Source organism: Schistocerca gregaria, chromosome 8, assembly GCF_023897955.1.
Source record: "Schistocerca gregaria isolate iqSchGreg1 chromosome 8, iqSchGreg1.2, whole genome shotgun sequence".
In the NCBI taxonomy this organism is placed as follows: Eukaryota; Metazoa; Arthropoda; class Insecta; order Orthoptera; family Acrididae; genus Schistocerca; species Schistocerca gregaria.
The window spans coordinates 182,367,226-182,389,200 of record NC_064927.1 but is presented as its reverse complement, the minus strand read 5'-3'; the positions used below and the strand labels follow the sequence as shown (position 1 = coordinate 182,389,200).

General features: G+C 37.1%; 2 long non-coding RNA genes across 25 annotated transcripts in view; one reads left to right on the top strand and one right to left on the bottom strand.

Annotated features, from left to right (window-relative positions):
* LOC126283963 (uncharacterized) overlaps positions 1–21,975 on the top strand; it is a 92,997-nt gene that overhangs the window by 26,873 nt on the left and 44,149 nt on the right. For 22 of the 24 annotated variants that reach the window (XR_007551418.1, XR_007551417.1, XR_007551388.1 and 19 more), the window contains one exon: positions 3,475–3,680. This is a non-coding gene — a long non-coding RNA (uncharacterized LOC126283963). Of the gene's footprint in view, positions 1–3,474; positions 3,705–18,009; positions 18,083–21,975 lie in introns of those variants that run through there. The other 2 variants (XR_007551393.1, XR_007551405.1) reach the window with 2 other exon arrangements.
* The window catches only part of LOC126283964 (uncharacterized), a 26,092-nt gene continuing 21,106 nt past the window's right edge, over positions 16,990–21,975 (bottom strand). The window contains exon 2 of the long non-coding RNA XR_007551419.1: positions 16,990–18,507. This is a non-coding gene — a long non-coding RNA (uncharacterized LOC126283964). The remainder of the gene's footprint in view (positions 18,508–21,975) is intronic.

Below are 21,975 nucleotides of genomic sequence, written 5' to 3'. Positions count from 1 at the left end.
CTTAGTCCTTAAGCTGGTGATCATAGTATTGTGATATGTCTGTGTAGAAATTGCACAGGTTGTGTTAGCTTACTCACACCACAATTAACCTTAGGAAAAGTGCATTGGTTTTGCTCATATTCTTGAATGTGACAAACCAATTCTTTCCAATAGAACAGTTATTATTACTAGTAGCTGGGAATACCACTTGAGTTGCAGAAAGTTACTGAGCAGCTGGCACATCATGACTCTACTTCTGTAAAGACAAGGAGTTGCTATTGCCGACTGCAAATGAAGCCATTTAGTTAGTATTGGGTAAACGATATGTTTGTGAGAAGTTAACTGTAAGCCCAGGAAATGTTTTGGGGGCTACTGATACTTCTCAGATACTACTTAAAAAGCAATGTCTGATGGATATTGTATCGTGCACAGTATATTATTCGCATTCTATAGACATAGGACTTGAATAAACCATGATGGAAAAGCAAGCAAGTCATACCATTTGAGTGGCCCGCATTTTTGGGGGTGTACACATAGAGTAAAGGCTATTAAATGAGTCCAAGGTTAGTGTCATGTAACAAACTTGAATACAGGGTTTGCTGAATGAGTTTGACAGGATCCTACAGGTCACTGCCAGAGTGTGGTGTATAACAAGTTTGCATTATGGATTGGTTAATTTTTCTTGGTTACAGGAGAATAGTTGGAACGGCAGCTAAGAATTGATACTGTGTGTTTTAAATGACTATAAATAAATTGAACAGGATGCAGTGAATGAGGATAAGGTATCGAAGTGTACCATTAGTTTGCTGCTGTCTCTTCCATGGCTAGGAGAATGTTTTCCCAGCTTGTATGTATAATTTATTGCACGACATAAAATTTCTGCTTCATACTACTGAGATATTGCATATGAAGCAGAAAAGTCAAGTCACGTTATGACACTCCGTCAGTGCCATTTTTTTGTGATTTGTTTCAATGAAACGACATGAAGAAATTGATTGTTGATTATAGTGAAATGACACTCTACTAAAATGTTGTGAAGGCTTTTCTTTAGGCAGTATCCAACTTGATGCCATTGAAACAAGGTTACCATTGCATGTTTCAGGACAGTTGTGTGTGCAGTGAAAAGAGGACTCTGAGTTGCAGCCATGTTGTTTTATGTAATGTATTTATTGCAGCATGTGATTGATTGTCATGAGTGTAGGAGAACAGATGCAAGAAGGTTAACACTAAATATTGCTTGTGGTCCAGTGAATGCAAATCACAGAAAGGGGAGGCTGCAGTGTTTGCAGAATGCTGTTAAGCATGTAGAGTAATTTTCATTAAAAAGCAGACATTTATTGTACTTTGCTGTGTCTAAAGCAAAGTAAAGGAAAGCAAGGGATTTCATTGAATGAATGAAAGTGTTTACAGTGGTGGTGCAAAACAGAATGGTATGATACAATCAGTTTGTAGCTGCAGTGTGAGGGTCTCTGTGATTGGTTTATCTTGGGATTGTGTTTTGAGTGGCCTTTCTGTATGTGCATAACTTGCAAGTGTGTAGTCATTTCTGTATGTGCCAGGTACTGATAATGAAACAGCAGCTGAGGGAATGTTCAATTTTTTTTTAATAAGTATTTGCGTACCAGATGTAAGTAATGTGGATTTACATAGATGGATGGCAAGTGTGGCATACTGAAGTTGATTTTGCAGATTTCCTTCTTTGAGCTATGCAAGTGGTTCTTAATGAGGTCTGTTCCAAAAATTTCAGAACATTCATAATTTCATGTTAGTGGCATGTTGGAGCGAAATGTGGTTGGCATCAATGCACATGCTTGTGTTTAATGTGTAAGAGCTGGAACTTTCATTGTTGTATTCCTGTTAGCTGTTGTTCAGTACTGTATTGAGCAGAACGTTGTCGCACAGTTAGTGAATTTTGAGATGGCAGAGTTTGAGCAGCAACAAGTCTGCATTAAATTTTGGGTAAAACTCGAGAAAACATTTACGAAGACACACCAAGTAACGCAGGGAGCATACGGCGATTAGTGCATAAGCCATATTCGGTGTAATGGTTCACATGGTATGAAAATGGCTGGATGGAAGTTAAGGATGTCCTTTGTTCAGGACGTGCTTAGACTTCTAACAACTACACTCGTGTCAGGAATGTTGACGACATTGTGTGTGCCAAGATTGACTGTCCAAGAGATTAGACGAATGGAACATATCAGTTGGATCATTTCATGAAATTCTGATACAGCATTTTGAAATGCATCATGCTGACGCCAAGTTCGGCCCACGACTCGTGTGTCAAGACCCGAAAGATCTGTGAAGAGCTTTTGTATCGCACAGATGAGAACAAGATGACCCTTAAGAGACTCAAAACTGGTGATGCGGCTTGGGTCTGTGGTTATGATCCTGAAACCAAGCTTCTATCTTCACAACAGGTCAGGATAGGTTCTCCAAGACCCAAAGGAAGCTTGTCAGGTCATGTCAGTCTTGCAGATAATTTGCTTTGACTTTGACAGATAAGTTAATCATGAAATCGTGCCACAGGTACAAGCTTAAATCAATGATTGTATCGTGATGTGTTGTGACACCTGTTAGAAAATGAGAAGGAAAGGAAACTATCTGGAATGTGGTGAGACAATTCGTAGCTGTTGCATCATGATAACGCATTTGCACGATCATCCCTGTTGGTGTGTGACTGTTGCACAAGAAAAGAAATCACTGTGGTGCTGCATTGTCTGTGTTCTTCAGACCTTGCCCTACAGACTTTTTATTTCCAAAATATGAAAACTCACTGAATGGACAAAAATTTGCAACAATAGATGAGATAAATGAAAATTTGCAGACTGGACTTCGCATGATCCAGCAAGAGATGTACTAAGACTGCATCTGGAAGTGGAAACAGTGTTGGGAAGTTGTCAATTGTGGAGTAGAGTATATCGAAGGTGACCATGCACAATAAGTAAAAGGTAAGTCTAGGAAAACTTTGTGGACAAAGTTCTGAAATTTTCTGAACAGACCTCACATAATCTGAGAGGATTGGTGTATGTGGCACCATTTTGCATTAGTTTAACAAGTGTGCATTCAGTTAGTGGACATAGTGATGCTGTACTTAATGAACACTTGGTAGAAGTGACCTTAGTAAATATATTCAAATCAGCAGTTACTGGTAGTAGCAGCAGCAGCTAGGACAATGCATTATCTGAAGCATTAGTGATAAGGGAAAAATGTAATCGGGCTTTTGTAAATGGATTAAAGTAGTACATGCAGTATCTTCAATGTATAAGTGCTGGTAGAAACAGTAAGTAATTATTATACTGTGAAGTAGGTGTATGATGCTAGGTTGGTGTGTTTAGTGAAATTAGGGTGGTGAAATAACTTGATGATAAGCTAAAAGGTATAATTCAATTATGCTGCTTGTATGACCAGATGCGCAGGTACTTCCAGTTCTTTCATGAATTGCTTTCTGGTGTGTCGGCTTTTATATGACTACTTCTCTCTTTCTTCCAATAGGAAAGGGCATGTTCATTCAGCCATACACACATTCATCAGTAGGAGGCAGTCAGTTTACGTACTGAGTGATTATTGAGGGTACAAGAGGTGTTGGAAGAGACAGTTCACTGTGTGGAGGATATTGATGGTTTGAAAAAAGCAGTTGAATTGGTAGGCTGCCTTTAAGGATGTATGCCTACTGACGAGTGACATACTGTGTAACTCAGGTAGGAAATGTAGTAGCGCTGCAGGTGAGTGCCATCTTACTGCTGTAGCAATGAGATGTTAAACTGTGCCTTCTGTGTGGCTACATAAATTAGATTTGAGCACGCATGTTTGGTTATGTGGTTTGCTGTATGAGGTTGTCAGACATTCTTTGCTAATGTCCACCACTGCTATGAGAGGTATTATACCTTGCATTGTGTATTGGTTGATTTTTCTTGTGTTACTGCTGTAATGACAGTGTTCTATTATGGTTTTGTGTATGACCCTTTTGAATAGATCACTTACTATTCATTTATTTTCAGAGGAAATGATTGTGGCTATAGCGGAAAGCTATGCTACAAAGTATGTATTGGAAGGAGCAGGAAAAACTGCAAATATTTGAGAACTTACATAACACTTAAGATTATAAAAGAATAGTACGTAAATCTTTGAAATGACTGGAAGGGGATTAAGATACTATTGAATGAGGATGAGAAGCAGTCAGAGTGTGATTAATTTGCAGGCATGTCATCCATGACTTGGAGAATGTTTACCCAGGTCATGTGTATCATTTGTTTCATTACATGTAATTTCTGCATTATAATGATAAGAGATGTTGCAGATGAAGCAGGAAATACAAAATCATGTTATGACATTCTATCAGGTGCAGCTTTGTTGTGTTTTTCAAAGTGAAGTGGCATGAGGAAATCGACTGTGATTGATTTTGATTATAGGAAAATGGTTCTTTCTCTACTAAGGTATTGGGATGCTTTTGCATAAGGCTGTATCCACCTTTTTGTGGCTGGAAGTGTCGTAGTTTGTTGCGGGACAAATTTTTGTGCAGAGGAAAGGGGACTATTGCCGTTGCAGGCATGTTGTTTTATGCAATGTATTGGTTGCAACAGGTGTCACGAAGAATTAATTTATTTGCCTGTTATTTAAATGTATATAACTTTCTGTTCTAAACATTTGTATTGATTTATCTTTTAATTACAGTGAGTGTAACATGTAGATACATAACTTGATATGTGTGGTATTAGTGGATGTGTAATGTATATTACTTACATTCATAGTGTTAAGCTTTGAAATACAGGCAGTTGTAGGCTGCAGAGTGATGGACTGGGGTGTTGGAGGGAGAAGAGATGAGATGAGATGTAGGATGGTTAACACAGAATATTTCTTGTGATCCATTGAATACAGATCATGGAATGGGGAGGTAGCAGTGTCTGCAGTAATGTTAGTAAGCACATGGAGTTGATATGTACTGGGGAAGAAAATATTATTTAAAAAGAAAAACATTATTATATTTGGCTGTGTGTGTTGATGAATAGATATTAACCCAAGCAGTTTGGTATCATTTCTTCCTCTGAAGATGATCTATGCAGTTAAGTTGTTTCAGCTTGTCTTATTTTAATAATGTTGTGCAACCAGAGTTGAGCATTTCTGTGCTTATGAGAATGTAATCAACACAGGAACAGTCCAGTGCACAATTCTGTTGGGAGCTGTGCGTGCACCATTTTGCGTGACACAGAGAAAACATGAAGTACCGCCATTAAGTGCTCATTGCATGAGTATTATATATTGTATGCATGATTTGCTCAATAATTTGTTGACATCCATGCTAACAGGCAACATTGCATAAATATATGAATAATCTGCTGGACATATGCATCACTAAGGTGTAAACATGACCTAACCTTGTTGAATGCTACTAACCAAAATGTCATCTCATTGCACGACGGTGCTTTCAGTGTCGAGGAAGTGGTTGGTGAAATGGAATAATAAGATTAATCAGTTTATAGCGATAGCATGAGAGTCTTGGTCATTGGTTCATCTTGGGACTGTTTTCAGTGACCTTTCTGTATAACTCCCTAGTGTGTAGTCATTTTGGTATCTTTCAGGTACTAATAACATAGCAGCATATCTGAGGGAATGCTCAGAAGTGTTTTACTGTGCATAGTATTTCCTTTAAATATATCATTGATGTGGATTTACCTGTATGAAGGGCAAGTGTGCCATACTTCATAAAATCATTGTTGTGCAATGTGTGCTTTGATCGAAGCTACTGGTTTTTAATGTGATCTGAAACGAATGTTATATGTGGCACCATTTGGTAACTGTTTCACAAGTTTGTATCCACCTATGGACGTGAAGTGATGTAATTTCTGAAGACTTGCTTCCCAAGTGTAAGAGGTGACTTAAGCAAATGTGAATTTATCAATAGGTGCTAGTTGCAGCTTTTCAGGCAAAGCATCAACTAAGGCATTAATGATTTAAGGGAATATGTCATTAGGTTGTCATTGATAGAATTTGATATTAAAGTGTGGTAATGGATGTAGTGTGAAAAAAGTGTGTTATGCTAGGTTGGTGTGTTGCTGACTCTGTGGCTGAGGAATAAGTGGATGAAGTGCTAAAAGAATTAATTCCATTTCATTATTTCTGTGAACAGATGCACTGGTACGTGAATTTGTGACTGTGTGCTGTTGTTTCATGCATTGTGTTACAGTGTGGTGTTGTCTGTGCAAACACCCCTCTTTCTCTCTCACTGTCTTCCAACTGAAATGGGCATGTTTATAGAGACAAATACATAATCATCAACAGAGGGCAGTCACTTGACTTACCAACAGTAGTTGTTGATGATGCATGAGGTCCTGAGAAAGATAGAGCACAGTGCGATTGTTGTGAATGATTTGTGTAAGGTAGTTTCAGAATATTGGCAGTGTGTATAGTTGCAGAGTGCCTTCAGGCATGGTGCCCAAGGATCATTGATTTACTTCACGGCTGAGAAAGAAAATGTTCCAGGAAGATCAAAGGTGATTAGTGTCATACTGTAGTAGCATTAAATGTATTTCTGTATTTGAGAGTATTTGTTTGAATTACAGAAGGTGTTATGTGTTATTTTACAGATTAGATCTATGTATATAATTATTTCTGCACGTCAGTAACATCAGCTAACACTGCAAAATTTTTGTGCCTCTTAGGATAGTCATAATTCGAATGATGAGATTCACTGTGCTTATCTTTGAAGCATATGGAAGGGCTGTATGTTCAGGAATCAGTTGATCACAGCATTGGTTAAACAGTGCTTTCCATGTGGTGGCATAAATTTGATTTGAACATAGTTGTTTGGTTCTGTAGTTTGTTGTATAGCAGCTGGAATGACAGTATTCTTTTATGCTTTTGTTATTTTACCCTCTTGTAAGGGTCACTTTGTATTCATTTGTTTTCAGGGGAAATGGTTGTGGCTATAAGGGAAACTGCGTTACAGTGTACGTGTCGGAAGCAGCAAGAAAAACTGCAAATATTCAGGAAGTTACCAGAAAACATACATTTAGAAAAGAATAGTTTGAACGACTGTGATGAAATTCCATAATCTGCCAAGGGAAGGTTGTTCATAAGCAGTAGGAAGACACAGGAAACAAAAAAGAAGTGTTTATTACGACCATAGCAGACAGAGTTAATAACAGGGTAAATCTAAATCTTAATAAAAATAAAATAACTTTTCAGTCACTAACAGGCCTTTGTCTGGAACTCTCACTGAATAAACATTGAGACATGAAGACTGTGTCACAGATAATACCTAACCATAGAGATGGGGCAGTCAGCGTAGATGACGGACAGCTATGTCTTGGGATATTGGTGGGAAGTCGTTTACCTCCACTGCAGTGTCTTCCACAAACACTGTAGGATCAGCTGCTAAAATGTTGTGCATGGATTGGTCCAGAGCTGCAGTGGAGTGCAATGCTGAGCATTTGGCTTGCACTACCCTACATACATTAGATGGGGAGGAATTCGGGCCGATCTAGATTTGCACATGCATCACCGCAGAGAAATAGGTCCCTGGCACGGAGAACCTCTGGTGGCACTTGTCCTGCAGTCAGTTGTCCTTGTTGTGACTGACACAGTCTGAGGAAGCAACACCTTGTTCGTATACAACCTTGTTGTGATTATGCAGTGTGTGAGGGGTTGCTGATACGTTTTGGTAAATGTTGTGTAAATTGCTAAAATGATAGTGTGTGTTAGAAGTGACTGGAAGCAGACTGCCTAAAGAAGGGGCTGCTAGCTCCGAAAGCTTGTAAATTACAACAATCTTTCATGTGTGTATTCTGCTCTAGCTTGATCAGTAGATTTTTTATCTGTCTAATCAAATAATTTTGTCAAAGAATTTTGTTAATGTGCCGCTGTCTCCCACGACTAGGAGAATATTCACCTATGTGGTATGTGTAACTTACTGCATTGCATGCAATTTCTGCCTTACAGTGATATGAGATGCTGCATATGAAGCAAAAAAAAGTTAGTCATGTTTGACAGTCTGTCAAGGACAACTCTGCTACGATTTGTTTCAAGAAAGTTGCATGAGGAAATTGATGGTGATTGCTGTTGATTAAAGCATTTCATTCTTTCTCTGCTAAAGTATTGATGGTTTTTCATAAGGTAGTACCCAGATTTGTGATTAGAAGTGGCGGATGTTGTTTCTGGAAAATTGTGTGTGCAGGGGAAAGAGGACTTAGTGTTGAAGCCATGATGTTTTATGTAATGCATTTATGGGGACAGGTGTCATGGAGAATTAATATATTTAGTTGAAATTTATGTGATGTTTGGTCAGAAGCAGGCATATGATGCAAAGTTGATGTGTTGGTGACTTTGTGTTGGAGGAATAACTAGATGATGTGCTAAAAGATATAATTACATTTCAGGTTTTGTATGATCAGATGCATTGGTACTTGCAGTTGTGACTCTTGTATGCTGTTGTCTCATGGATTGTATTGTAGTGTGTTCTCTGTGCAAACACCGTCTTTCTTTCTGTCTTCCAACAGAAACGAGCATGTTTATTGAGACCCATACGTAATAATCAGCAGTGGGCAGTCAGTTGACATACTCACCGAGTAATCACTAATAATGCAAGAGGTCCTAAGAAAGATAGCTAACTGTGCGAAAGATGTATGTGGTTTGTGTAGTTGCAAAATATGGCAATGTGGATAGTTACAGAAATTTTAGACTGCGTGTAGGCATTGATGCCCAAAGATCAGAGACATATAGCATGGTTGAGGACAGTCACAGGTGAGTGGCATCATACTGTGGTAACATTAAATGTGTTACTGTTTTTGAGCTACGGAAGGTGTGTTATTTAGCAGAGTAGAGGTATGTAATCACTGTGCTTAATTTTGAAGCATATGGAAAGGATGCATGTTCAGGATTCAGTTGATCACACCATTGGTTAAGTCCCTGGTTTTATTACACAGAAATAGTGCGTCCATGTGCAGGTACAATTTTTATTTGAGCTTACTTGCTTGGTCCCATGCTTTTTTGTATGAGGTCCAGTCAGAAATGGTATGCTAATGTCAATCACTGGCCTGATAGTTACAATGCACTTGCATTATGGATTCGTTGGTGAGTATGACATACAGTCAAACACACTATGCTATGCAACACTGGCATGAGAGGCATGATACAGTTGCATTATGGATTGCTTTTTTTCTTGCATTATTGCTGAATCGTTAACAGCTGGAATAAGTGTTATTTTATCCAGTTATATATGACTCTTTTGTATGAGTTGCACTGTATTAATTTATTTTCAGAGGAAATGGTTGTGTTTACAATGGGAGGATATGTTAAGATATATCTACTGGAAGGAGCAGGAACAGCAGCAAATATTCAAGAAGTTATCAAAAAACATGAATTTAAAAGATAATGGTTGGAACAGCTGCATCAGAATGATAGTATGATTTTGTAAAGACGGAAAGGAGATTCAGCAGGATGCGGGAGGAGGATGAGAAGCTGTCAGAGAGTTTGCTTTTGTGTTACCTGTGACTGTGAGACTTTGTACTCTGATCATGTGTATAATTTGTTGCATTGCATGTAGTTTCATCCTTATAGCGATACAAGATGTTGCAGATGAAGCAGAAAGGTTGCTCATGTTCACGACACTCTTCTGGTGTGATTTGTTTTAGTGAAGAGGCATGAGGAAATAGATCGTGACTGCCGTTGATTAAATCAAAATGATTCATTCTCTGCTAGGGTATAGTAAAGATTTTCATTAGGCAGTATAGAGTTTTTGTGGTTGGAAGTGGCAAAGTTTGTTTCAGTACAAATGGGTCCAGAGGAAAGAGGACTGCTGCTGTTGGAGCCATGATGTTTTATGTAATGTGTTGGTTGCAACAGGTGTTATGGAGAATTAGTATATTTGCCTGAAATTGATATTTACATGATAATGTAATAAATGATTTGTACATGTTGGAGCAAATAAGTGACGTGAAGAACTGAGTTTCAGGGAACAAAGAATCACAGTAGAGGAATGGAAATTCAGTTCTAATGACTATAGCAGATGTTAAGTTACCACAATTAATCTTTTTGCATTTGTCGATCCTGATAGCATGTCGCATAAGGTGGATTAAAGCTGGATTGATGAAACAGCTACAATCTCATCCAAAATATTCTGCTGCAGTATTGAAGACTATGAGGGTTTGTGTGATACATCTTGGACTTGATGGCTTGCTATGCATTGCTATCACACACTGAAAAACCATGTGACGTAAGTGGCGAGCTAGTTCTGCGACTAAACTAACCTCCGATCAATAAGTGTGTGCCAAGATTTGTCAAGCTCTATGAGCACTTACCCCACCCTGGAAATGGACGTCAATTCTGCCCAGTTAATGCTGCTACAAACATACGTCGAAATGTATCCAGTCATTGAGGCCACTTTTATTTGCTCCACCCTGTATTTACCTACGGTTTAAATTACATTGAGATTAATATGTACATTGTTTTACCTGATTTAGTCTAATGGTAGTTCATGTATGAGTGTATGTTACTCCATTGATAGTGTCATGCTGTGAAGTAGAGGTAGCATGTAGGTTGCAGAGTGAGGGATTGGAGTGAGTGGAGAAAGGAGAAGGGGTTGAAAATTTACTCATGGTATGAAGTTCCGTCAAGTGCAACTCCATTGTGATTTGTTTCAGTGAAGAGGCCCGAGGAAATTGATTGTGATTGCTGTTGATTAAAGCGAAATGATTGTGTCTGTTAAAGTATACTGATGGTTTTTCGTTTGGCAAAATCCAGTTTTGTCATTGGAAGTAGAAGAGTTTGTTTCTGGACAAATGTGTGCAGAGGCAAGAGGACAATTGCTATTAAAACGATGATGTTTTGTCTATTGTATTGGTTGCAACAGGTGTCATGGATAATTAATACATTTGGCTGAAGTTGATATTTATATGATGATGTAAATGGTTTGTAGATGATGGAGCAAGTAAGTGTACCGAAGAACAGAATTCCAGGGTACTAAGAGTCCTAAAAGAATGGAAATTCAGTACTAACTTGACTGTAGCAGATATCTGCATTTTTGGATCCTGGTTAGGAAGTTGCTGAAGGCGAGTCAAAGCTGTACTGCTGGAATGGCTGCAGTCTCGTCAGAAATGTTCTTCTGAAGTTTTTAAGACTATGGGGGTTGTTGTGATGTACCTTACACTTGATGGCTCACTACACAAAGTTATCGCCCACTGTCGTGATTAGGTGACAGCAGTGACGAGCTTTTTTCATGACTGGACTGACCTCTGATAACATCAGTCAGGTGTGAAGCTAGTGTAAATAAGCTACAAGGTACATCTGGTGGTACAGGCATTTTTCCATCCTGTTGGCAATAGCTGTAGATCATTTCCCCCTTCGTTAATGTTGCTACAAATATATGGTGAAACATTCAAATCTTCCGGGCCACTTTCATTTGCTCCGTCCTGTATTTAACAATGGCTTTGATTACAGTTGAATGTAAATCAAGGAATGAGGAGTATGCATTGTTCGAAGAAATATTGGTAAGCATGTAGAGTTTTTATATACTAAGGAGAGAGAGTATTTTTGTTTGAAAAGCAGACATAATTGCATTTGGCTATGTGTGAAGCATGTTAATTGTGGCAGCACTTGTTTGAGCAGGGGTTTCAGGCATGTATTAACTGAAGGGTCTTGGTATCATTCGTTCCGTTATATGTGGTTGTTTGCAGTTATGCTGTTTCAGCCTGTATCACATTAGTAATGTTGTGCATTTGGGTTACAAATGTTTCACTCTTTGTGCATATGAAAGTGTGAATAACATAGGAACAGTTGGCTGCAGAGACTATTGGGAGTGATATCTACATCTTTTTGCACAATCGAAAGGAAAAGATGAACCACATTAAAGGCTCAGTGCATGAATGTTGCATGGGTGATTTGCCGAATAATTCATTGAGTTCCATGGTAAGAGACTGACTGTGCTTTTGCAAAGTTTGGTGTGTGTGTGTGTGTGTGTGTGTGTGTGTGTGTGTGTGTGTGTGTGTGTGTGTGTGTGTGTGTGTGTGTTAATATGAGAATAATTTTTTGAATGTATGTTTCAGTGTGGCCTGAACTTAACCTAACATTTCAAAATGTTACTATTCAAAGTATGCCATTTTGTTGCATGAAAACATTTTTAGTGTTGACGAAGTAGTGTAGTGAAAAGGAAGAGTATCGTGTAACCAGGTTGTAGTTACAGGGTAAGAGTCTCACTAACAGGGTCATGTTGGGGTTGTGCTTTCAGTGGTCTTTCTGTACATGTATATCTTGAAAGTGTGTCGTTGGTTTGATATGTGTCAGATACTAATAACATAACAGCAGGTGAGAGGGAATTGTAAAAACTATTTTAATGAGTTGAGTACACTAGACTCTTGCTAAATCGGCCATCCCTTGTACATATGGGCGCTGGTTTAGTGGAAGTGTCGGATTATAGAGAATGTCTAAAATTTATTATAAACACATAGGGATTGTACTTTATGAAATAAAAAGATACATTAATTTTTACAGAAAAGTTTTGTCCTTGTGTGTGTACACGTGTTAGTATCACTAGACATTCACTATAAAACATGTCCCAAAGTTTTGGTTGTCACTGTGATGATAAGCAATGGTAGTATGCTTCATCACACAATGGCTTTACAAGCATTTCATAAGTCCTGCCATGTTTCTGATTGATGCATAATGTACTCCAGAAAAATGTCTCCAGTTTGTTTTATTCTCAGGTTCTCTCTTTGTATGCCCTCTTCTTCATTAGTTCCATCATAACTTTCCTGTGAGCTTATGATTACCCCTTTTCTGCTAAAGTTTGGTCATAAATAGTTGCTCGTCCAACACAGTTATCAGCAACAATAGTTTTGAGTTTCTGCTTGTGGTTTAGCATAATGTGGTTCCCTTTAGAAGCCACGATAATGATCCATAAGGAAAGCCACAGTTTCAAAGTGTACAGGAATGTTAAACATTATAATTAACTAATAACATGGTTGCAGACAAAATTTCATTACTGTAGGTGTCATTTCAGATTGAACGACTAGAAGCTGGAAATGTGCCGGATTACTGAGAGGCCAGACTACTGAGGGCCGTGTTAGCAAGAGTTTAGTGTATTTCCTTTACAGATAGCAGTGATTTGGATATACCTGTATGGAGGTCAAGTGTAGCATAGTTTGAGTAACGGTTGTGGAATGTGTACTTTGAACAAATTTAATGGTTTGTAATGTGATGTGAGAAGAATGTTGTATGTGCTGCCCTTTGGTGATCGTTCCACAAGTTTGTAGCCACCTAGTGGACATGAAGTGATTAAGGCAATTATTGAAAGTCTTGTTTTCCAAGAGTTAGAACAGACCAAAGCAAATGTGACCATAGGAGCAGGTGCTAGTTATATCGGCTAGGACAAAGCATTATCTAAATCTGTACTTATGTAAGGAAAAATGTCATAAGGTAGTTATTGGTGGAATAAGTAGCAACTGCTTTGCTTTTGTTTTGTAAGTACTGGTAGAAACATTATGTAATTGCTATAGTGTGAAGCAGTCATGTGATGCTATGTTTGTGTGTTGCTGATTTTTGCCTTGGAGGACTAACTAGATGATGTGCTAAAAGGTATAATTCTGTTCTACTGTTGGTGTGAGCAGTTTGTAATGTCCTCCCTCCTTCCTTCTTCCATCTATTGTCCATATTGAACAATGCCCAGTCCAAGTAATTAACATGCAAATTCTTTTATTAAGATTTGAGAGGAGCAAAGATTACAATAAATTTTCAAGTTTACTTAGCTTGTCATCTTGAGATGACTCCAGTTCTTCTTGTCTAGGTGTCCGGTTCTTTAAGCTGAAAATCTAACGTCAGGTCCTCACTAAATAAATTGGAAGATTGTTGTTGAATTTTTTATGTAAATATATTTTCCACTTATTTTCTCACATTTTAGCATATCACACAGTATTTTGATTTATCACATTAACAAAGCCAAAATGACATTGTTTCAGACCTATTGTACAAAAAATACAACTGATCACAACAGAGGCAAGCTTCCAAATCTCACTCTCTGTGCAAATAACAATATTCCAAAGGGTTTACAATTTTTCTTACTAAATGTAGTTGTTTATGTTACTAATTTTTATTATTACTTCATAAATGATTCCAGAAGTAAACAAAGAAAACAATAAAGGATTGTGTATTTGATAATAGAAATTTTAAGTGTGCAAATTATTCATAATTTCAAATGTTTCTAAAAAAATAATTTTAACTGTACATTCAGAACTAGTTTTTATTGATTACAACATTGAAACTAAAATATTTTATAAAGTAATTCGTTTTCATAAAACTGAACTTCAGATATAAGATACTGTGTATAAAATCATATGAAAGTATTCAGAAAAGCAATAGAGATAATATTAACCTGTCCAAAATTTGAAAAATAATTCAGGTATCGATGACTACTGCCTAGGAGAAGTAATGCTAGACTAGGATGTCCCATTACAAGTTGATCTTCTGATGAAGCAAGGTGGGATGTTTTTACTTCCCCTCTTGTTTTGCCATCTGCCTCCTTAAAATTCGTCCCCCCCCTTTTTTAAAATTAAGTACCATTAACATATGTGAATATAATCTGCATTTTCATAAGAGGACATTTAGCCCTCAGTCTTAAAGAATAAAACACCAGATCAAATCATGTGCTTATTTTTATGTATGTAATTGATGTTCTAATTAATTTCGACTATTAATAGATGGTATCCTTTGTTACAGGGTGAAATCAGTAATAGTTTCATAACTTAAATTCTGTAGTTGATGTAGAAACAAATATATATTCTGTAATAGTTATAAACATTCGGAACACGAAACAGTAGCATTCTTTATTCATTTGGCTCTGTATGAAAATGTTAGCAAAGCCAGCCCTTAATTAATTGCAAAGTAATTAAGTTTTGTCAAAAGTATTGTTTGTGTAATGATATTTGTTAATCATTTCAACAAATAATTCGTCCTAAACCTTGTAGTAGAAGAAACAGTTAAAGATGCACTCTTTAGATGTATTCATTTAATTTAATTAGTTAAGTTTTAATTGTGATTTCTGTAAATTAAACATCGAACAATGTGTAGCTTAAGCATCTATTATTGTGAGGATATATAAGGGCCTGATTTTTGGTCCCAAGATAGTGAGTCCATGGCCAAGTTTCAGAAGAGAAACCTGTGTTGGTTAGAACAACAACAATGCTTCAACCTAACTGTGAAATAAGTGTTACACAGTTAGGCTATATGTTAAAAACAATGACAGTGTCTGCTCCATAAGTACTGTTCTATTCTTCAAGAACTGTGAACTTCGTGGTAAGGTTTTTACTGCTTGTAGATGTTCAGTAGTAAACTATTGCAGCAGTATGTGGAGATTCACCTGCAAACTAGTAATGAGGCTTATTGAAAGTTGAACAGTAGTGCATTGGCCATATATAACAGTGTATTATTGGGGGGGTTGGGAAAAGTGAAAATAAGACTGAAACGCAGCTGTGCATCTGTCGGCTACATCATTTACAGTGGACAGTACTGCACGTCCACCTTCCCCCCCCCCCCCCCCCCCCCCCAACCAGGACTTTGACAGTGAGGACAACAAACAAAGAAGCAAAGTAGGGGAACCGCTACAACATGCTACTTGTAGTTGTGATTATTTTGTATGTTGCTGTTTTATGGACTGCAGTGTAATGTGTTGGTCTCTATGTAAACCCTTCTTTAGCATCTCTCGCATCGTCCACCAGACTGGCCATGTTTCTTGAGACCCATACATAATGGTTAGCAGAGGGCTGTGAATTGAATTATTGATTGATTAACTGTTGAGAATACAAGAGGTTTTGGGAAATGTACCTAACTGTTTCAAGAACATTGGCGGTGTGTGAATAATGGCTTTGAAATGTTGGCTGTGCAGGTAGTTGTAATTGTTATAGACTGCCTTCAGGCATTGATGCCCAAAGATCAATGTCATACTGGGTAATTGAAGTAGGAATTGTAGGATAGTCGCAGGAGAGTACGTCGTACTGATGTAGTGTTGAAATGTTTGACTGTAGTTGAGGGTACTGGTCTGAGTTACAGAAGGAGTTGTATGTTACTGAATGAAGTAATGGTATGTGTTCCATTAATTCTGCACATCAGTAGCATCAGCTAACACTATAATATTTCTTGTGGTTCTTAGGATGATCAGTCATAATGTGAATGATGTGATTCACTGTGCTTAAGTTTCAAGCATTTGGAAAGGATGTACGTTTGAGATTCAGTTGGTCACAGCATTGGTTGAGCCTCTGGTTTTATTGCACTGAAAAGGTGCCTTCCATGTGGTGTCACAAATTTGCTATGAGCATTCTTTCTTGGTTACTTGATTTGCTTCAGTCTGACGTGCATGCTAATGCGCATCAGTGGCATGAGGGACTTGATATACTTGCAGTATGGATAATTTTCCTTGTATTTTTGCTGAGTTGTTGACAACTGAAATGAATGTTGTTTGATGCAGTTGTATATGATCGTTTTGTATGGATCACACTGTATTCATTTATTTTCAGAGGCAATGGTTGTAGTTAAAATTTAAGGCTGCATTATGATATATGTCTTGTAAGGAGCAGGAAAAACTGCATATATTTTAGAATTTATCAAAAAATGTACATTTAGAAAATAATAGTTGTAAGAACTGTTCCAAAACGATAATGAGTTTGAAAAAGATGGGGATTGAGCAGGATGCAGTTGGAGGAGAATTAGAAGCTGTCAAACTGTTTGGTTAGTTTCCTGTTGTGTCATCTGTGATAGTGAGAATTTGTAACCAGGTCATGTGTATAATTTGTCACACTGCATGTAATTTCATCCTTATAGTGATACCAGATGTTGCAGACAAAGCAGAAATGTCATTAATCTTATGATGCTCCAACAAGAGCAGCTGTGCTGTGGTTTGTTACAATGAAATGGCATAAGGAAATTGTTTGTGAGGGCAGTTGACCAGAGTAAAATGATTCATTTTCTGCCAAGATATTGTGATGATTTTTCATTAGTCTGTGTCCACTTTTTTGCATTAAGAAGTGGCATAGTTTCTTTCAGGACAAATGTTTGTGCTGAGAAAAAGAGGACTGCTGCTACTGGTGCCTTGACATTTTATGTAATGTATTGGTTAGAAACAGGTGTCACAGAGAAAATAATTTTGCTGAACTTGTAATTTATGTGACGTTTAGTAGTAAGTATTTATCAAGTGTTTTAATTACAATGACTGTAACATGTAGATTATGTGACTTGTTTTTTCTAATACTAGTGCATGCATAATGTGTATTACTTCCATTCATAGTGTCATGCTGTGAAGAATAGGTAGCCTGTAGGGTGAAGAGTGATAAATGAGGTGACTGCAGGAGGGAAATAATGCAGATTGATTGACACAGAATATTCCTAGTAATCCACTAAACACAAATCGTGGAATGGGGAGTCTGCACAAAGTGTTTGCAGAAATGTTGATAAGCATGTGGAGTATGTACATACTAAGCACACAATGCATTTTTGTTCAGAAATTTTGATATTAATTGAAGTTTGTTATGTGGTAAGTAGTGCTTTGTTTGGGTTAGTTACAGTGGGACTAACTGCTTGAGCAGTGTTACAAAGTTGTATTAAGATAAATTAAAGGGTTTAGGTACAATTTGTACTTGTTACATGTGGGTCTTTGCAGTTAAGTTGTTTCAGGCTTAGTAGTGTCAAGCTGTTAGTGCATATGGGAATGCGATTAACATAGGAACAGTTTGGCACAGTGCACTATTGAAAGCTATGTATGCACCTCTTCGCATGATGGAGAGGAAATTATGATATATCACATTAAAAGTTACATGCACAAATGTTGTGGGGATGATTTGCCGAATAATTCATAAAGATTCATGCTAAGAGATTTACAGTGTTAATGTCAGTGTATTAAAATAAGAATAATCTGTTGGACATACGTACCATTAAGGCTTAAACTTGACATAACATTATTAGGTGCTACTATACAAAATATAATGTAATTGGATAGATGAAAAATCTATTCACAAAGTACAAGCAGGATAACATTTGTACAAAAAAGGTATTATGCATGGAAGCTTTTGAAGTCAGTGGCTCATTCTCGGGATGGAGGGAAAGGAAGAAGGGTGAAGGAAAATGGCAGGTGATTTTAGTGCATGAAGTTGTTAGTGTCAACTGGAATAGTATCATCTAATGAGACTGTAGCTACAGCATGAAAGTTTGTCATTTTATCTTGGATTGTGTTTGGAGTGGCCTTTCTGTATCTGTATAACCTGCAAGTGCGCTCATTTTGGTGTGTGTTAGGTACTAATAACATAGCAGCAGCTGAGAGGGAATGGTCAGAAATGTTTTAGTGAGTACATTATTGCAGTGATGTGATATTTAACTGTATTTAGGGCAAATGTGGCATTCTTTACAATACTCATTTTTGTGGGATGGGTCCTTTGAGGGAATCTAGTGGTTTTTAATGTCATATGAAATGCGTGTTATATGTGGTACCATTTGATGATTGTTTCACAAATATGTACCCACATAGTGGCCATGAATGATGACATAATTACTGAACACCTGTTTTCAAAGAGTTAGAAGACATCAAAGCAGATGAGAATATATCAGCAGATGCTAGTAATGGCAACTAGGATGAAGCATTATCTAAAGCATAAATAATCTTAGGAAAATCATCATCAGATTGTCATTGTCACTTAAAAACAGTCTTCATTGCATAATTTTTTTAAATGGCCAGTTTCGGTTCATTCAGAACCAGCTTCAGTTCTGATATTTCAGTTACAGGAGTAACCCGTCCAAATCCACCAACTTTCACATGCTATGTGACGTAGCAATCAAGATGGATTTTAAGTGACATTATAAAATCACTGATTGCTGTTATCCCATAAGACATTATGTCTGTTTTTGCAAAGATTGTCATTGAGTAGAAACTGCTGTTCCTTCATTTTGTAAGTATTGGTAGAAACAGTTAGTAATTGATATAGTGTGCAGCAGGTGTGTGATATTAGGTGGGTGTGTTGATGACTTATCGTTTTCAGAATACCTGGATGATGTCGTAAAAGCTTGATCAAATTCATTGATAATTGTAGTTGTGACAATGTTGTGTGCTGTTGTTTCATTGATTGCAGTCCACTGCGTTGGTCTCTGTGCAAACAGCATATTCTCTCTCTCTCTCTCTCTCTCTCTCTCTCTCTCTCTCTCTCTCTCTCTCTCTCTCTCTCTCTCTCTCTCTCTCCCAACAGGAATAGAGGCAAAGAGGTGTTGGAAACAATAGCTCATTTTGGAAAAGACGTGGGTGATTTGTGTAAAGTGATTTTGAAATACTTGCAGTGTGGATAGTAGTAGTAGAAGACTGCCTTTAGGCACTGGTGATGAAAGATCTGTGTAATTGTGATAAATAATAGTGTAGGTGGCTCACACGTGAGTGGTATCATACTGATGTATGAGTGAAATGTTTGGCCGCATCTGAGTGTGAGTTAGACTTGAAAAAGGTGTTGGGTTTTACAAGGTAGAATAGAGGCAAGTGTTTCATTAATTCTGAACCATTAATGGCTTTAGCTAACACTTAAATATTTGTTATGCCTCTTATGATGAATAGTCATAATGTGAATGAAGAGGTTCACGGTGCTTTAGTTTGAAGTGTTTGGAAAGGATCTACATTCAAAATTCTGTTGTTCACTGCATTAGTTAAGCTTCTTGTTAAACTGTGCTGTCTGTGTGGTGGCATAAATTAGATTTGAGCATGCTTGCTTGGTTATGTGGTTTGCTGTATGGGGTTCAGTCAGACATGCTGTGCTAATATCCTTCACTGGTGTGAGAGGTATGATATATTTGCATTATGGATTGGTTACTTTTTCTTGTATTATTTTTGAATGGTTAACAGTTGAATTGACACTGGTCTTTCATGCAGTTTTATATAAACCTTTTGTGTGAGTCAGTCTGTATTCATTTACTTAAAAAGCAAATGGTTCCAATGAAGTTGGTTTTTCATTAGTCTGTATCAACTTTCTTGCAGTTGGAAGTGGCATAGTTCATTTCAGGACCAATGTTTGTGAGGCAAGTTGGTGACGTGTTGTTTTATGTAATGTATTGGTTGAAACAGATAACATGGAGAATCAATATATTTGACTGAAATTACAAGTTATGTGATTTTTAGTAGTAAATATTTTATATTTATCTTTTGTTTTAATTACAATGTGCATTACATGTAGATTATGTAACTTGATTTGTCCTAATATTACTGCATGCAAATGTATAATACTTCCATTCATAGTGTCATGCTGTGAAATATAAGTAGCCTGTAGGTTGAAGAGTGTTAGTGTAGGTGGGAGAAGAGAAGTGATGCAGGTTGCTGACACAGAATATTTCTACTAATCCATTGAACACACATCATGGAATGGGGAATTTGCAGAAATGCTGGTAAGCATGTAGCGTTTGTTTATACTAATGAGGGAGTGTAATTTTGTTTGAAAAGCAGACATTAATTGTATTTTGCATCATGTAAAGCAATGCTTCATTCAGATTAATTGTGACAGCAGTTGTTGTTAAAGTATTTTAACTAAAGCATGTTGCAGCCTATGCTACTTCCATAATATTGTGTAGTCAGGTTAGAAATTTCAAGACATTTGTGCATGTGAGAATGTGATTAACATAGCAACGAATGTGATTAACATATGAACAGTTTGCCGCAGAGTACTATAGGGATATACTGCTGCATCTTTCTGCCTGATGGAGGGAAAGTGATGATGTACCACATTAAAGGTTCAGTTCACAAATATTGTATGGGTGATTTGCCAAATAGTTCATAGAGATCCATGCTAAGAGAAGACATTGCTTTTATAGTGTTAATATCAGTGTGTTGATGTAAGAATAATCATTTGGATATATTTATCTGTAAGCCCTAAACTTGATCAAATGTTGTTAGATGCTACTATAAAAAATATAACGTACTTGGATTGATAAAAAATACCTACTCACGAAGTGGTGGCAGTACACTCACACATAAAAGGTTATAATTAGGTTAGCTTTTGGAGAGAGTGACTACTTTTTCATGCAGAAGGGTTGAAAGGAAAGGAAGAGGGGTGAAGGAAAACGACTCTTTCCTTCTCACCTGTCCAGTAAGTCCACACTAACCTGCAGTTCTGGGTGTCTTTCCCAAAATCCACCTCTTTTTCTAGGCCTTTCCAGTCATTTCTCATTGCCTCTCTTTCTTCCCTCCAACCCTTCTGCCTGAAAAAGAACCGAATGGTTCTGAAAGCTTGTCTAATTATAAACTTCTTTTATGTGTGTGTTTTGCCACCACTCGGTGAGTAGATACTTTTATGTATCCCAATTAAATTATTTTAGCAAAAATTGATTATTTTCCTTGTTATATTTCATAAGTGGTCATTTTTGCAGAATGAGTATTTTGAGTGACTGAAGTGGTTTCTAATGTTATAAGAAATTAATGTTGTATGTAGCACCATTATGTAATACTGTCACAAATTTGTACCCAGATAGTGGATATGAAATGATTAAATTACTGAGCACCTGTTTCCAAAGAGTTAGGAGCAACCTAAGCAAATATGAATATATCAGCAGGTACTAGTTGTAGCAGTTAGGGCAAAACATTATCTAAAACATTTATGATGTAAGGGAAAAATTATCAGGATATCATTGGTGGAATAAATAGTTAACAATGTAATATTTATTTTGCCTTTTACGATGGAATAGTCATAATGTGAATGATGAGATTCATTGTGCTTCATTTTGAAGCATTTCGAAAGGATGTATGTTTAGGATTCAGTTGGTCACAACATTGGTTAAGCTTACTGTTCATAAACTTTGCCTTCAGTGTGGTATCATAAACTTGATTTGAGCATGCTTACTTCGTTAAGTGATTTGTTGTATGAGTTTGTCTGACATGCTATACTAATGTCTTATCATTGGGAGTGATAGGTATAATACACTTGCATTATGGATTGGTTAATTTTTTTGCATTATTTCTGAATTGTTAAGAGCTGAATTGGCAGTGTTCTTCTATGCAGTTGT